The following is a 17,269-nucleotide window of genomic DNA, read 5'->3' on the forward strand; positions in this document are numbered from 1 at the left end:
CATAGAAGAAATGAAAGTTTAAAGTCTAGATTGCTTAACTCAACTTATAACAATCTACAACAGTTCTCTATTCACAAGGAATGGAGTTCTTTCAGTTCTAGATGAACAATAATTAATATACATAGTACAAATGATAGTTTTGTATTATTATGGACCTTCTGAGATATAATTACTTTCGCGAATACATAGTATCATTCTTCATCAGCAGCCGATATAATATCGATTTGAAAATCAATTTGAAAAGATTAATCACGCAATGCTTCTCGATTAAGCTTTGTAGAACACTTGCATGATAGATATCCCGCTGTACTATTTGTTTCATTGACTGCACAAATGTTTCTTCTCACAAGCACCAAAACTATGTTCATGTTCGCCTGGAGTTCCGCTTGGCTCGACGCGACTCTCCCAAACTCAAACTTGCTTAGGAAAGAAATGTGTCGAATCCCTCCTGTGATGGCGAGCTTGGGCTTGGGCAAGGTTTACTAGCCTCATGTTGGGCCGGATCCTGCCTTGCCTTACCGTCAGAGCTTAATAACTGTGACCCGGCTTGGCCCGTTCATTGATTTGGTCTAGCATGGTCTATACAGATAAGAGGGCTCTAGTTAAGACATTGATAAATTGATTCATAATGGCCCTGAATTTGTTCAAATGCGAGCATAAGCAGTGATCATTTGTAGTATTGGATAGAGATTGGCCCCCAAAGACATCTTTGATATGCTTTTAGTGAAGTTGCACCAACACTGGACCGAGCTCGTGTAGATCGGAGAAAGGACATGGCAACCGAATCTTCAAAACTGACATCTCCACATAGGCATATGAAACAACCTCTTTGGACAGACGACAAACAAAGAGCAATGACTTCTTAAAAAGGACACGATTTTACAAATCACATTCATAATATATAGATTCACAGCCGCACATAGGACTAGTTACACCCATCAGGGAAAAAAAAAGAAATCGTAATACCCAGCAAGAAAGCACCGATCAAAACACGCAAACGCCAAAAAGGCGCCCTCAAGCAATTTCGTGCCTTTCACTTAACATGACGCCCCTAGTTCTTCGCAGTGGTCACATGCTTCAACAGCATCTACACGACGTCCCGAGATATTCTTGTGGCCTCCGTCTTCAGGTGTGCAACTTTCGCTTCCGTTTGTTGCTCGAGCCACTTGACATTAGCGCCAGAATCTCCACTACTCTGCTTGATTGGCACCACATGGAAATGGAGACAGACTCATTAACCAGTACGAACCAGCCTACGCCAAGCAATTATAAAGAGAAGACAGTAAAAGCTCCTAAATTTAAAGATGATAAAATTCTGAAATTTAATTCATGTCGCATTACGATGGTTGTAATGTGCTTCGGCAAAGCTGCAGAGCTTGTCAAACTAAGACTTTATATACGCTGATTTGAACAAGTGCAGGGCATGAGATCTGCGCAAGCATGAGTACACAAGCAGCAGTTCGCCGCTATTATTTGGTTCCAACAGACATTCCTTTATCCTAAATTTTCATGACCCAAGAAAGCAACTTGAAGTTCTCTCCAAGACAACAACACTAAGTGCTTAACAAGTTCTAGTGAACAGATTCCGCAAAATCAACCTAACTACTGCTCTCATCAGTAAATATTATCGCAATCCCATCTTTTATTGATGCATGTTTACATAAGTACTGTACATCCAGAGTCCTTGCGGCCACAGAATGGTCATAAGATAGAACCACATGACTACCATCATAAATTTATCAAGTACAAAGACTCACTGAATTTAAAGAAAGCAACCAATCCCAATTGAGCTTCGCTTTTCAAGTATTACAGAGCTGCAAAGCTTTGTCATTTTGAACTTCCAATTACATGCATTTTTCCTTCACAAACGGAAATACCATATTAGGATACTAGATGGAGTCAAAACGACTATATTTTCCTATTCTTACCTCTGCAACCTTTCTCTGAAACTCACCCTCCATTTGAGCACGAAATGCAACGATCTCCTTCTGTGCCTCTTCTTTGGCTTGCCTTAGCTGAGCCATTTTTGCTGTAAAGAACCAGTTGAGAATCTATTTATACCAATCCAGCAACAAGCAATTTACTAGAAGCAAGTAACAGCTTATGAAGTGATGTTGTACGTTCATTATGTTAAACCAAAGTCCAGTGCACAATAATAAGTAACATTCAAAATATACTAATACTAGTTTTACTGCTCCACAGACAATCATGGTGTGGCACCAGGGAATTGTACCCAGATACTGTCACCTCACTCGGATGTAAGGACACGTGCGCTTCATCCTTTTTCCATCGTTAGCTTTTTTTTTTCCTTTTAAGTTTTCTGCAAGAAAACACAGGCCAAGGCCAAATGAATCATACAAGGAGCGTTCGACAAAAAAAAAATAAGAATCATACAAGGACTGGAGATGCTTAATCCCACTGGGTTGACTACATGTTTAACAACGAGTTGGTGAGTGTCAATTAAGAGCACAAGATAGGTTTGAATCCTCACACCACAAAGTCACAAAATTCCATATTTGGGCCACCACTTGGGATTTGCTCGTGTTTCCCCTTGTCCAAGAGGTTAGTGGGGCATTTTTTGGCCCAATGGTTTACCTACCTAAACTAGGCTTCCTCTTTATAAAGAAAGGGATTAGATGTGTCTATAATTAGTCTTTTATCTGGTTAACCATGATATATCTTATCCTGCCATCTCCTATTATGTTTACTCTCAAGATCTTAACGACCATACACAACCTTAGAGTACTAATTCTCCAGAGAGAACAACTAGTACTGAGATCATGCTAGTTAAGACTAAAGTAAATGCACTGGTATAAGTCTGTGATAGATGGTAGATCTAACATGTAATAATAGTATGTAGACAAACTCCATTCCAGTAAACAAATGGAAATGGTATGAAACTAATAAACCAATAAGTAGATTTAGAGACATGTTACCCTCTCTGGCAGCATTGGCAATGCACTGTGCCTCTTGTTCTGCAGCAAGCAGCTATTGAATTCCATTTTGTTGTCCCCTGTTGGCTTCCACAGGTGCTGACGTATTCACGAAAAGTAAGTCAAAAGGAACAGCTACAAATAACTGTGAATTAGCACTCACTGTTAATAAAAGGATTTTGCTTCTTACTGCGGCAAACTCGGGACTTCAGTAAGCCATACAAAAAAATGAAGTTGAAAGGGTATTTGAAGATTCCAGCAAGCACATAGTTTTGGGGGAAGCTTGATGAGACAATAGGGATCGAAAAGAACATTGTATCACTTATTAGGAGAATTTGAAACGAGTAAACTCTGCAACATACTAGTGGCAGCAAACAATGAATTGAAAATGCCCACTCAGAAACGAAAACTTGGATACTGTTGAGAAAAAACTACTAGTCACTATGACTGAAAAAGCAAATACAAATAGCAATATTATAATTTAGGACACCAAAACGAAATAATTACAAGAGAGGCAAAGAAATATAATAAAAAGGACGAGAACAATCGAAGACACATGACGATTGACACAATGACCAGACAAATTGTCTCTCCATTCATGAATCTCTTTGATATTGTCTCGCTCAAAACCCAAATCTTTTTTATCATTAAAAACAGTGGAAAGGGGTGACTCTCTGGGCATTACTATAGGAGCTCCACAACTATTACAGAATGAGCCTACTACCTTTTTTGAGCAAGCTTGACACCGTCGCCCTAGCACGATGCTAGTGGGAGTAGACTCAGGATTATCCTACGCCATGGCACTGCCCAACCTACATCAGACAAACCAAGGCTTCTTTGAGGCCAAGGAGCGGCCAGGGGGACTCGAACCAATGACCGGGGGGGCCCAAAAAAGGAAAAAGTTATCAGTTTGCTTTTTCCAGCGCGAAATCATCATTTAATTCCTGTAAATGTCCTCAAGCCGCCATATACTGGAATTGCTGATTGACACCACTCGAACCAATAAATAAGACAGGAAACATCTACACAATTGCAATGGGATGGATCCACGTGAAAAGGCCAGGAAATTTTTGCTGACACATAATTGAAAAACCTCTAAAGCGTTGAGCACCTCCTACGTGACTGATCACAAGCACGGATCCAACCCCAAAGCCTTCAATAAGCTATCGCGAAGCACCGACTTCAATTACCAACATATTCTGACTAATATTATGCAAAAAGAGTTAAAATAATCACTTTTCCAACTAGAAAATAGCAAACCCAACAGATAAAATCAGCTTAAAACAGCGATACTTCGATGTGAACCGTGTGTTCAAGCATGAAGTGACCCCTGATCCAGAGTTTACCAAAGATCTAAGATTGGACGCAACTGAGAAACGGAAGATCCAGAGGGAGAAAGAGAGAGAGAGAGAGTACCTTAAGAATCGGGTTCGGTCTAGATTCAATTTAGCCACTGATAGTGATTGCGACGCTTTGAGAAACTTCAAAGAGCACTTGTTAACTCTGAAAACAGATACGGCACTAGAAAAAAATTTGTATATTCAATTCCTTAATTATTTCAGCTAAAAAAAATCCTTAATAATGACTTCTACTTTTTTTGTTTTTCAATTTTTTTTTGAATATTACTAGCCGTGAAATGATTTTTATTTAATGTGAGCTTCCCGATGTCTTTTAAAATATTGCCACAAAGATGCACTATTACGTTTATCCAAGAAAGAGACATTCCAAACTTACGTTAAACCACCTTTATTGAGAAATTTGAATCAAAGAAATTGATAAAAACACATACTGAAAAGTTGAAATTCTACACATATATAAAAAGAGAAAATTGTTTTGGGATTCGAAATTTTTTTGGAAGGTATTTATAATAAAGAAATTATAGAATTTGAAATTTATACATGTGGGTGATAACATAATACGATAAATTTATGCATTTGTCCATGAATATAATATTTATGAAATAAGTGAAATGAGGATATTTGAGAAAAAAAAATTAATCGATGTCATGTAAAAATAGGAAGTACTTTTTGTTTTCTATGACAGTATAGATTATATAGATTAAATATATTATATAGTCCGGTGAAAAGTAAATAAGGAATTTAACCTAAAAAGAGTGAATTCAAACCCACTTACATCATTACACGAAAAAGTTCAATAATTCGTTAACTATTATGTAAGGTTTGACAAAAAAAAAACTATTATGTGATAAGGACACTCATCACCAAAGAATTTTTATAAATTAATTATAGATCACTCTCTATATGTCCAACAATATAAGTACACTTACTTCGCTTATAAGGTGCGGTATGGATTCTTTTTTTTTTATCTATAAATCATAAAATCGCTTAACTTGTTTTTAATTTATTAGATGTTTCTCAATTAAAAACGATGTTTGCTTATGCCAAATAGTAAGGTTTGTTTAACATCATCGTCATTAATACATAACGGTTTTTGTGTCGAAGTGCTAATTATATATATTTTTTTGTAATGTATTGGTTAATGATTCAGCCATAAGCTATATAGCCAGAATAAATATCACCTTACAACTAACCAAAGTAGCACAATTTGAAATGATAGGGGTTCTTTTTTATTTAGTGTAGGTAATTTTAGGGGATGCAAGAACATTGGGGTGAAGAAGTTTACCTCTTCGAAATAAACCAACTAAAAGTTTAAAACATTACCTCGCTAAAGAAGTAGCTTTTGTACATTGAAGTTTTCTCATAATTTCAACTCCAGTAATACAATTAGCTAATAGCCGCTTAACACTACAAATATTGTCGAAGACTTCCCTTCTTGAAAGCTGATCTGATGTTTTTTGCTGTCGGCCATCCCTACTTTATTGGGAGGGAGTACAAAATTGGTACACAATTTACATCTACTCTTTCTTGGAAAAGCTTAAACAAATTCTATGATACAAGCATCTTTAAGATAACCAGACACTTGATCAAAAAACATGGGGAGAATAACCTGCAAGAGCTTTACCATCGATCGTTGCATGTGCAATGCCCACTTGAGAAGTAGTGAAATCCTGAAGCATCCCTCAAGAGTGTTTGTCTATTTGTGATGGCTGAAGGTATCTCAAAAACTGATGGCAGTCCACAAAGGCTGATGTTCTTTACAATTTTGATGGGTTTTCCTGGTCTATTAATCAAAAGCCTGAATGCTTCAGCAAGTTTTGCACCATGATAGAACAAGAATCCTCTTTCTTTCGTTCTCCAACTTCATGAAGAACAAAACTTGTGTCAGGCACATACCCAGCTCTTCGGCATTCTGAAAATAGGATTTCCAACCTGCTGTAGATGTCCTTGGCCTGGGACTGGGACTTATCTCTCGTATAAAATGATATAGTCTTGTTCAGATAGATGACCCAAATCCGTGAAGGCTGTTTCTGACACCCTTTCACTCTCATTTATTTCCTCACTGTCTCGGAGCAATGCCATCTTCCAGATGCAGAGTACAGATTTGTGACAAGCACATAGGTGGAAGGATCTCGCTGTTCCATCAGAAGTAAATGCTTTGTAACTCTTTTACCGAGAATTGCATTGGAATGGATTCTACATCCATCAAGCCAAGCTCGCCAGACTGAAGCCTCTGGTTCAAAAGGCATGTTGCTCATTGTTTTCTCTGCAAACTAAAAAAATCCCCAGAATCCTAAGACACCAACAAATGATGCAAATGCTCCTGTGAAGGTTCTATATCAAATTCTGTTTGCATGGATGAAAGGAATCTACAACATTCATCAACTAGGCACTTTTTAGTATATTTATAAGATGATATAACTAAAAGGATGCTGATCTTGTCAGGCTTAATCCCTGCATCGTGCAAGTTTGACCAGACAGCGAGGGCATCATCTCCCCGCCTATGTATAATGAACCCCGCAATCAAGCCATTCCATGAAACTACATCATGTGCAGGCATATTATTAAAGACTTTTTAGCCGCATCCATATTCCAACACTTTGAGTACATACTGATCAATGCATTTGCTACCTCTAAATCTGAAAATAATCCAGATTAAAGAACAAGATGACGAATCTGCTCACCCATCTAATCAGACCCTAAAGTTCCACCAACACCAAGTATTGAAGTTGATGCAACTTCATCAAGAATTATGCTCCCTCCTACTTTACAACGGCAAAATAGCAATATTGCCTCATCCAGCAGCCCATTCTGTTGATACCCACATATCATAGAAGTACAAATGATAGAGTTATCCCACTCAAAGGCCACCGTTTGAACATCTTTCCAGCATCCACCGTCCTCCCACAATGAGTGCGCATATCAAGCAAAGCTGCTTCCACACAAGCATTTGCCAGGAGACCAAACTCGATAATAAACCCTTGCGACTGCTCACAAAGTTTCCCTGCCCCATGCAACCCACACGCCTTAGCAACAGTAGTTAAGGTGTGGTCAGGCAACTCCAAGCCCTCACCTACCATCCTAATAAATAAATCTAGCACTTCAAAAGCTTTGCAATTTTCACAAAGCCCTGACAAAAGGGCATTGCAAGAAACACAATTCTTCTCTGGCATTATATGAAACAACTCCATAGCCGTATGAATCAACCCAAACTCCGCATAGGCTCTAATCATCTCAGTCCAAGTGGTCACCCCTCGTGTCCTTATTCTCAAACAAGGCCTCCACACCATCTACGGTTCCACAATTTATGTAAAATCCAATAAGTGCATCGTTCACACTCAAGTCAGTCTCCAAACCAATTATGACGGCATGAGCATGAATTTCTTTTCTCTAATTAAACTGCTAGTATCAGTAAAGGCAGTCAGCATAGCAGAAAGAGTCATATGATTGGCTCTAAAACCATCGATTTGGTCCATTTGCCAAAAAGATTCGAACGCTCTTCCGTGCAGTTGGGCCTTCACCCATCCCGAAAACCACAGTATTCCGGGAAGCAATGTCTCTCTTGGGCATATCGTCAAACAATTCAAGAGCAGAATCCAGACACTCGCATTTATTGTACATACCCATGAGTGCATTCGAAACGAGACGCTTTCTAGATAACCCGTTTTAGCCACCAAAAGAATGGACTGACAAACCTAGCTCCAATTCAGTCAGCCGTATACAAGCGGTCAGTATCGCAACGAAGCCATACTTCACTTGGCTGACTACCTGAACTCATCAATCTGAAGAAAGCCTCCACCGCTGCTTCGAGTCGTGGGTCCGCCTTACCGAGACCAGAGACGACGGCCGTATAAGGAAACAAATTGGGATGCGACAGCCCATCGAAGACGCCGTCGGCCATGGATGCAGGAACTCGATGATGACCCCGAGTATGGCCGGTTATCGGGGAAGTGGAGAGAGACGATTTTGCCACGCTGGATTTTCACTTATTCATCTTCCTCTTCTTCTCCTTCCTCCTCAACGAGAGATGTGCCGCTGGACTCGGTCTCTCAAATTGACTCCCATCTTTCTCTCCACGTGTATTCAGGTGCTCCATTTTCACAATTTCTCTCCAGATGCATGCAGGCGTTCCATTTTCGTAATCCATCCGGTGGACAGCACACGATGGGGAATCGGAGGTTCCGGCAGTTCCCGACGAGCGATGACGAGGAGGACGAGCCGCATCCTCGGAAGCGAGTCACTCGCCCCTCGAAGAATCCCGTGGAGGGCGAGGCCAAGCCCAGGAGCAAGCGCCGGAAGTCGGCGAAGCTCGTGGATGACGACATGGATGAGGACGGATACGGAGGCGAACCTGAGGCTGATCAGGAGGGCGGGCGAGAGGAGAAGAGTGCAAAGAATGTGAAGAGGAAGAGGGAGAAGGAAGAGGAGGAGGAGGAGGAGGAGGAGGAGCACGCTTATAAGGATGCGAAAGCGGTGGGCTTTCCGGACAGGTTTTCTGGCGAGGGGAGCGGGCGGAGGAGGCATTACCTGGCATTCGAATACCATGGAGATTACTACAAGCTGGTGCGTACTTGCTTCTTCTTCTTTTCTTTTTTTTTATCGATTTTCCCTCGGAGATTGTACGTTGGATTAGGGGTGAGCGGTTCCCGATCCGATTCGGTCCAATTCAAGAACCGGAAACCAAATCGAGAGGGCTGGTTCCCAGTTTCTAGGACCAGAGACCAAACCGGCTAATCTTGGGACCGTTTGGTCCGGTTCGGTTCCAATGGGACCGATTGGTAAAGGCAAGAGGGAACCGGAAAACATTTTCGAGACCAATATATGAAAGCATTTTTGGATTGGTCCCATTGGAACCGAATAAAAATGAACTATCAAATGCTTTTTTTTTGTTATTTAAATATATATATTTAAAAAGTAAATAAATATATATATGAAAAAATTAGAAAAATATATATTTATCGATTCTGCCCGGTCGATCCGGTCTGGTTCGGTCCAGTCGATCCGGTTCCGACCCTAGAACCGGGAATCGGACCGTCTAGAAACCGGTTCTACTTTTAGGAACCGGGAACCGGACCGATATTCCCAAGAGCCTGACCAAACCGGTCGGTCCGGTCCAGTCCGGTCCGATCCCGATTTGGACAGTCCATCTTGCTTACCCCTACGTTGGATGGGGTCATTCATTTTCTCTCTCTTGTGTTATTGTTCTTGTTTTTCGTTTCACGTTGATTTTGGTTTCCACTTCAAAATACCTGGTAGCATTTGTTTATCTGTTTGTGGCTATCGTTCAAGAGGATACTATACTTGTCGACCCCGTTGAAACAGATCATAAACCATATGTGGCTATTATCAAGGTAACTATTTGGTGTCTCCATTTTTGTTCGGTGCCTCCTTATCTCACCGAGTGGGCTCAGAAACCGAGTTATGTGAAAAGTATTAGGGATCATGCTAATCCAATTTAAATTTTCACCACTTTCCTTCTGAATGGTTATCATCATGAGTTAGCATGGGAAGTTCTAATGAACGATACCTTGTTGAACAATAACACGGAATCTTGAACAATGTCAAACATATCGCTCTTCTATGTATCAGAAAACTTTGTTTCTACTCTTGGTTTCTATCATATTTTGTTGTATTCAGCTAGGTACTTTTGATTATATAGGATATTGCACGAACCAAAAATGAAAACATGATGATTACTGTGCAATGGCAGTCTCGTGACAATAGAGAGCTCTTTTATAGTTTCCATCAAGACGAGGTTCCCGCAGAATATGTGATGCACAAGTGTAGGGTACACTTTGTTCCAATTCACAAGCAACTCCCTAATCGAAAATAAAATCCTGGTTTCATGGTGCAAAAGGTTTATGACACCTTTGAAAAGAAGTTATGGGAGTTGACTGACAAGGATTATGAAGACAACAAACAACATGAGATAAATATTCTCGTTCAGAAAGCGTTTCAATGCTTGGGAGATCTCCCAGATATCGATACAGAGGATGCTCATGCCGATTAGGAAGATCAAGTGAATCGTGTGTTCAACATATCATGCAACATCGACATTTCATTACTTTGCCATGGACGGTTGACAAAGTGGCTTGTTTGAGGTTATTCCAAAGGCACGGTGAACAAATTGGAAGTGTTACAAGCTCATTCGCCTGATTGAAAATAGCATCAGAATGAATCCCCAATAAGGTAGTTCATCCTAAGCTCCTGTTAACAAATTCAAGTCAAGGTAGCAGGTAATGGTTTTTGCTAGATGCCCATAAATTCTGGATCTGCTCATCTAATCAAGTACAATGTACTTGAACACATCTTATATGGTGTTTTAGGATGCTGCCACGAACCTCTGTTCTAAGGATTCGTAAATAACATACAACTACTAGATTTGTTGATAAAGATCTGAACTTTTAGTTCCATCTTTATAAGGTGAATTTTGTGTTTCCAGTTTCTATGGTTCCTATGGCATTTCATCCTATGACCTTAGCTTGGTTAATAATAACATTTCTTAATTGCTGCAACCATATGGATTAAATGTTGGCCCATCAGAGAGGGGCACAATACTTAAGGGTTTGGACTTGGGTGTTCGAGTAGGAAGCCAGGTACTATATCACGTCTTTGTCAACTTTGACTGACTCAGAAAATTGCCTTTCTATTATTTCAAAATGCACATATTCTTTTATCTGCTATGGGAAACAATTCTTGAGCTGCTCTGTCTACTGTTCCTTGTAAGGAACCAACTAAGGAGGTATTGCCTAAGCAAGTGGTTCCTGTATTAACTGGCGGAAGAGCTGCTACATCACTTTTGCCTAAGAATATTAGTGAAGTGCGATAGCGAGCATGAGAGTACATGAAATGATATGCAGATCTTATGGAGTAAATAGCAGTAGCTAGATTTACTTTTGCTTGCATCCAATTTGAATCCCAGCTGTTCTTCTTGAACTCAGAGGCTACTAATAGTTCCGCCCCGAGCTAGCCTATGGAAGCAAAGGGGTTCAGGAGATCCCGCCAAATGCAACAATAGAGCTAGAATTTCCGCAAAGAAGATCATTCATTGATTGCACCAGCTCGTTCATCAATAATACCCCCTTCGGAAGGAAATCCTGCCTTTGTTTGGTACCCACCGGATTTATTCATTGTTTACCAACTTCAGCCGATGATTCCAATGTCCATTGCCTACACACCATCATAATTGCCCGTGGAAATGCCCCCGTCTAAGGTCTTTTGGCTCACATCAGAATCGAATTACTTCAAATGGGAAAGCTTCGTTTTTCGAGGTATCGAGGCCATCCTTAAATGGAAAATCTCACATTCATCTGAGTACGATTCCAAAGACGAACCGAACTATGATTGAAAGAAAATGTTACTGCATAGTGCAATTTGGGTTGGGAATGGCTAGAAAGTTTCATGTCATGCCAACGCTACTATTGACTTGTTTTGTTTTGTTCAAGGGCAACATTGCAAGAAGCAACTTTCCTCATTGCACGGCATAAATCCATCAAACTACTCTTGTTACTCGAACTTGAATCCCGGCTTTTGATACTTATCGAGGGGTCACTCTAAGTCTAGCTAACCATTTGAGTATCAAATCAAGTCAAATTCCAAAGTACCCGAGTGACTCAAACTCTATGATATTTAATTCGTTTTGGCCTGAGTAGCTAACTCATTTACGCACATATGCTAAAACACATGAAATGTCATGTTATTTGTCAATTTTGATCACTGCGTGAATTTGATGTCGGCTTCAAAATTCCAATTCAAGCCCCACAATGATAATGCTTATACTCTCTTTTATCATTAATTATCAAGTGGAGTTGGATTTGAGCATATCAACTACCTCATCAAATTCAGTCAAAATGTTGTGCCTTAATTTTTCCGGACAAATAAATTCTGGAAATTGAAGCACAACTCAACTTATCTTACCTTGATCTTACTCCGATACAATCAAACCTTCCAAGTGAGTGGAATTAATTCTCATTTTATGTCCACTTGTCCAAAGTCAAAGTAGATAATTGTTAAAAAGATTTTATGGATATTAAAAGATCTGCTGGTCAAAACAAAACAAAAAATTGTGATCGAAGGACAATGAGGCAAACTCTGTAATAAGTTTAGTGGTTTTTCACAAAGAAAATAATTTTCTTAATCAATAAGTTTATTCCATTGATCACTGATTACAAGGTTTTTATGAATACGTGTCTTTGGAAAAAAAGAATGCAAAATCTTTCAGAAATTTATATTATATATAATTGACTCCGATGCATGATGAACAAACATTTTGCTCTCGTTCGAATAGGAGTTACATGGCTTATATCCTCTACTTCATGATCGTTCATAGATCCACAAGCTCTTATGCCGAATTAATCAAATCGTGCAAGTTAGATGAATTACGATGGTTGGTGTTATTTCTATGCCAAATGAATTATGATGTCTTTTTTTTTTTTATCAACAAAGCCCGGGTCCTTTCCATTTTAGTGTTGAGCAATATATATATTTCAAAAGATAAATCGAATTGATTTTATTATTTGCCAAAACCCCATTTAATAAGAAAAATATATAGAGGACAAAAGTGACAAGTTATAAAGTATGTGTCGATGAACATGTATTGTTGCGTCACTTCTTGGTCTGGTGCCTCTCATCTCCTACAAAATTGCTTGCGACTATGACTTGCTCGCGGGAACTGGCCACTACAAAATGCCGAGATTTCCAAATCGGTGAAGCGGATCGAAGGACTCAAGCGTCGAACAAGAGGCTGAGGCGCGAGCTGGTGGCATATGGAGCTTCAAAATTGCTTGCGACTAGTGGCTAGAACATTATGTAATTACTTAAGATTCAAGAAACTGGGTTTGTGTTCTTGATGACTTGTACTGAGGAGTAAGAACAAGCTCATCACATGTCATTTTCGTAATGACAATCAATATTTTTCAAATTTAGAGATTATTGCGGCGTGCATTTAGAGTAGGGATGATCGGTTTCCGGTCCAGTCCGGTCCGGTTCCAAGGTGGAAGCGGGAACTAGACCGGGAGAATCGGTTCCCAAAATTGGGAACCGGGGACCCATCTGGTTGGTCCTAGAACTGGGAACTAGACCGGACCACCGGTCCTGTCCAATGGAATCGATTACTTTTTTTTTCACACTACTTGATGCCATCTTTTCGCGTTGAATTAAGTGGTATGCATGCAATGATCCTCAAATTGAAAAGACGAATAAAAAAATGTGCTTCACTTAAGGTTTAATTTACATTTTACTAATTTTTTTGAAGAAATAAAAAAGTTAAAAAAAAGTATAGGTAATTGGTCCGGTCCGATTGGTTCTGTCCAGTTCCGGTATGATTCCCTTTGGAACCGGGAATCGGACCGCCCAAACACCGGTTCCACTTTTAGGAACCGGGAACTGAACTGACACTCCGAGGAACGAGACCAAATAGGCCGGTCCGGTCCGGTCCGGTCCAGGCGGTTTTCCGGCTTGGGTGGTCCGTTTTGCACACTCTTAATTTAGAACATTATATTTTGAATTCTTATACAACAAATGGCAGTGTTTTCAGTTCTTTGAGCAGTAATGAGATAGGGGAATGTCCCTCACATGTCATACAATTTGTAAGATGAAGTCGCAGTGGCTTGTGAACAGAACGTCAGTCAAACAAGGATGTTGGGAAACCTGGATTGTCCATATTAATAACGCCGAGAGATAGGACTAGTGCGTATACCACTCATATATCCATCAGGAATCGAAAGAAGGATAAAGTTTTTTAGGAGACAGATTCGGCTGATATATTTGTCATTGATCTTTTGTTGATCTAATGGGGTTTGCTGATTGGTAGGACCAGACTTGGTAGGCCGGCCTGTAACAGTAGGTTTGAGTTTGAGCAAGAAGTTGCCAAGGACGTCTTTCAGACGAGGTTCACGCCCTGCTGGTAGATCTTGTACGTGAAGACTTCTCTAGTACTAGTTCTTTGCCTGCTCCAAACTTGGATGAACCTGACTTCAAGAACTCTGCGACTGTATACTTAAGATTATGGTTGACGCCGATGATCCAAAACAAGCACGCGATAAGTACAACAATAGAAGACACGGGGAAAAAGATCACCGCCCATGCAGTTCTCTGTGATTAGTTTGTTGCGGACAGCCTCTACGTCTGCATCCTTCATCAAGCTCTGAGATTCTCGAAGAGTTCTGGAAGACGAACGTTGGTTAGCTTCGTCCTCTTGGATTTAGGCCGCAAGCCTTCTCTGCATGGTGTTCGTCAATGGTTTCATCCCCCATTCTTCTGGAGATCCTTCTCGATGTCGATCATGTCCCGAGGTAATTCAATACTCTGAAAGAGTTGCTTCAGATCGTCATCTACTTTTATGGGCACTTTCGGATCATTCGGGTAGGCAATATCTTTCTGAGAGTCAAAGTTCGATAGGAGCCATACTTGACCAGCAGTTTTCAAGGCCTGTATATATTTGCATATTTGTCTAAGAAATCAAGACGCATAACAAAAAACTCCATCTGTCGTTCCCCAGGCCAACAAAGATACGAAAATCATATACTTTAACCCTCATTCTCTACTAAACCCGTAACCAGTAACTATCCCAATCAAAATTTAAATAGAAACTAAAATTAAAAGACAACAGAGACCCAGCACATCGATTCAGATTATGATAAAAATCTCTTCATGATACCAATATTGCTGATAATGATAGACATCAACTATTACCACGACGATGGGAAGTTTAGATAAAGCATGAAACATCTATTTCACCCTTTTGGTGATTGTGTTCTGATGTAGCATATGTGTGTTATTGGGTCAACTAGAACAACTATCCAATCAGTTTCAGGTGGCAAAAATGACATGGTCCAAGCTTCATTCAGCAGTCACTCAATTTGGTACCCTGTAAATATGGAACATAATAGAAAATGCCAAAAATGAATCGTAAACCCCAGCAACAATCACGTAGCAACTATAACGACTACACGGTAATCTCAAGAACATATTTCAAGCCCCTTAAGAAAGCCATCATGAAAGCCATCATGCGCTAGCCTAGCTAGCTAACTTCAGCTGGCGGCTGTTGTCTTAGTCGTTTAATTAAAATAAAGAAAAACAAAATCGAGTCATAATGAGGGAAGAAGAACGCAATCAGATAATATCTTTTAGTTCTCTGATCTAAGCATGGAGTGATAATGTTTTGCCCAACTTGACATGGTGACTATGGAGGGAGATGGGATTCAGCAAGGAAAGAAATGAAGGGGGCACACATAAAAAATTAACAAAAAACAGAATAGCAAATAGAGAATTAGAAGAGAGAGATTGATGCTGTTGATAGGTGCAAGGACTTCTGGAGCAACAAATGCAATCTACTTTGGAATGTCAAGACTCAAACATCTGGAAGTACGCGCAGCAGGTGGAAAAGCTGCTTGTCAATTATTCCATTATTAAACCGGGACAACTTTGGAAGACTGCCTCCATTCAATGAGATGGCACTCGAGAAAGGTGCTCAGTTTACCCGTGGCTGTTGTTTGACTCCGGAATCACTAAAGATTTTGCCCAAGTCCTCTATCATAAGGAAAAAATTCACTGCTCCAGAAAAATCATGAACCTTGCTGGAAAGCAACATTCATTAATCGATTAGTATGTAATATCACAACTTTTGAGGAAGATTCAACCCATTCTCCAATTCAAAACTTGATGAACATATGACTCCGACTATTGACGAATCCCATCATGCATACAGGAAGGAAAGCGAAGTATGACAAGTGACGGCAACATAAGTTCGAGCCTTGGCGGCGAGGGAGGTCGACGGAGGATTCGAGGCGTGGAGGGTGGCGGGGGGAAAGAGGGCGGAGATCCACACATGCAAATCCCATAGCAAGAAAAGTTGTTCCTTAACCCTTTCCTAACCTAGAGCTAGAAAAGTGGCTATCTTGAGTAATTAGGAATAGACTTGATTTTCTTTTTTGTAATGCAGAAATGATCTTATAATAGTTAAAACATAAGGCCTTTTTATTAACGGAATTATAATTGTTATATCATTAATTTTCACATTTTTAATCATCATAATAAATAACACTACCACCACTATATCAACAATTTACACAAAAGAGATTTCAATCATTAGTATCGAATAAACATAGTTAATATAACTATGTTGTTTTAATGTACTGACGACTAGTGCAAAATATTATAAAAGTAATTTAAATAAAATATGTTTCTAAAATATTATAATAAAAACATATGATCTGCTATAATAGAATTATGATTCTAAAGATGTCAAACTGTATATCGGAACTTATAACCACAAGGGAAATGAGTTATATGATGCATGGAAAATAAATTGTAGTATTTCTTTTTATTATTATATCTATTATGGTAATGATTAAAATCGATAAAGGGGTATTTTGCACATTTGTTCTTATACTTTGTTTATTCCATAGGTAGTAGCTGTAAACTAAATAAATACAATTGTGAGAGACTTTTTCATTCTGCAAATCAAGCTACAGAAAATTACTCCATTACCATCAATCCTTTATTATATTGCCGATCTAATAATTATTTCATTCATGTTTTATGTCACGTTAGCATTTCCCTACCTTGTAAGATCTTTGTCGATATTACGATTAAAAAACACTAAATTAAAGAGAGAAATTTCTTATTTAACCTAATTTTATGCATATGGCGACAATATGTTAATAGATCATGTTTTTTAAAATAAGACTACCTGTTTTATGCTTGATAAAAGGTACAAATATATATCAAATTAACACAAATAACAAGAATAAATCAGAAGCAAGACACTTACTCGAATTGTCTTCCACATCTAATTACCAAGTTTCGAGGTTCAAATTCACTAGACTGCGTTTGGTTGTCCGGATTTCTAAACAAGATAGGACTGGATAGGATAGGATAAGAAATCCTGGGATTTCTTCATATCCTATCCACTGTTTGGTGGACTACGGATTTAAAGTCGGATAGGATAAATTTTTTTTTTTTGCTATTCACGGGTCC

At 39.3% G+C, this 17,269-nt stretch overlaps 2 pseudogenes; both read right to left on the reverse strand.

Moving 5' to 3' along the window:
- Window positions 1-895: 895 nt before the first annotated feature.
- LOC130136632 (V-type proton ATPase subunit G 1-like) lies at window positions 896-3,247 on the reverse strand (annotated as a pseudogene).
- A 1,766-nt stretch (window positions 3,248-5,013) lies between these two features.
- On the reverse strand, window positions 5,014-6,979 carry LOC130136665 (pentatricopeptide repeat-containing protein At5g03800-like; annotated as a pseudogene).
- Window positions 6,980-17,269: the final 10,290 nt, after the last annotated feature.

Source organism: Syzygium oleosum, unplaced genomic scaffold, assembly GCF_021117445.2.
Source record: "Syzygium oleosum isolate NSW1041296 unplaced genomic scaffold, Sole_v2.1 Sole_v2.47, whole genome shotgun sequence".
Lineage (NCBI taxonomy): Eukaryota > Viridiplantae > Streptophyta > Magnoliopsida > Myrtales > Myrtaceae > Syzygium > Syzygium oleosum.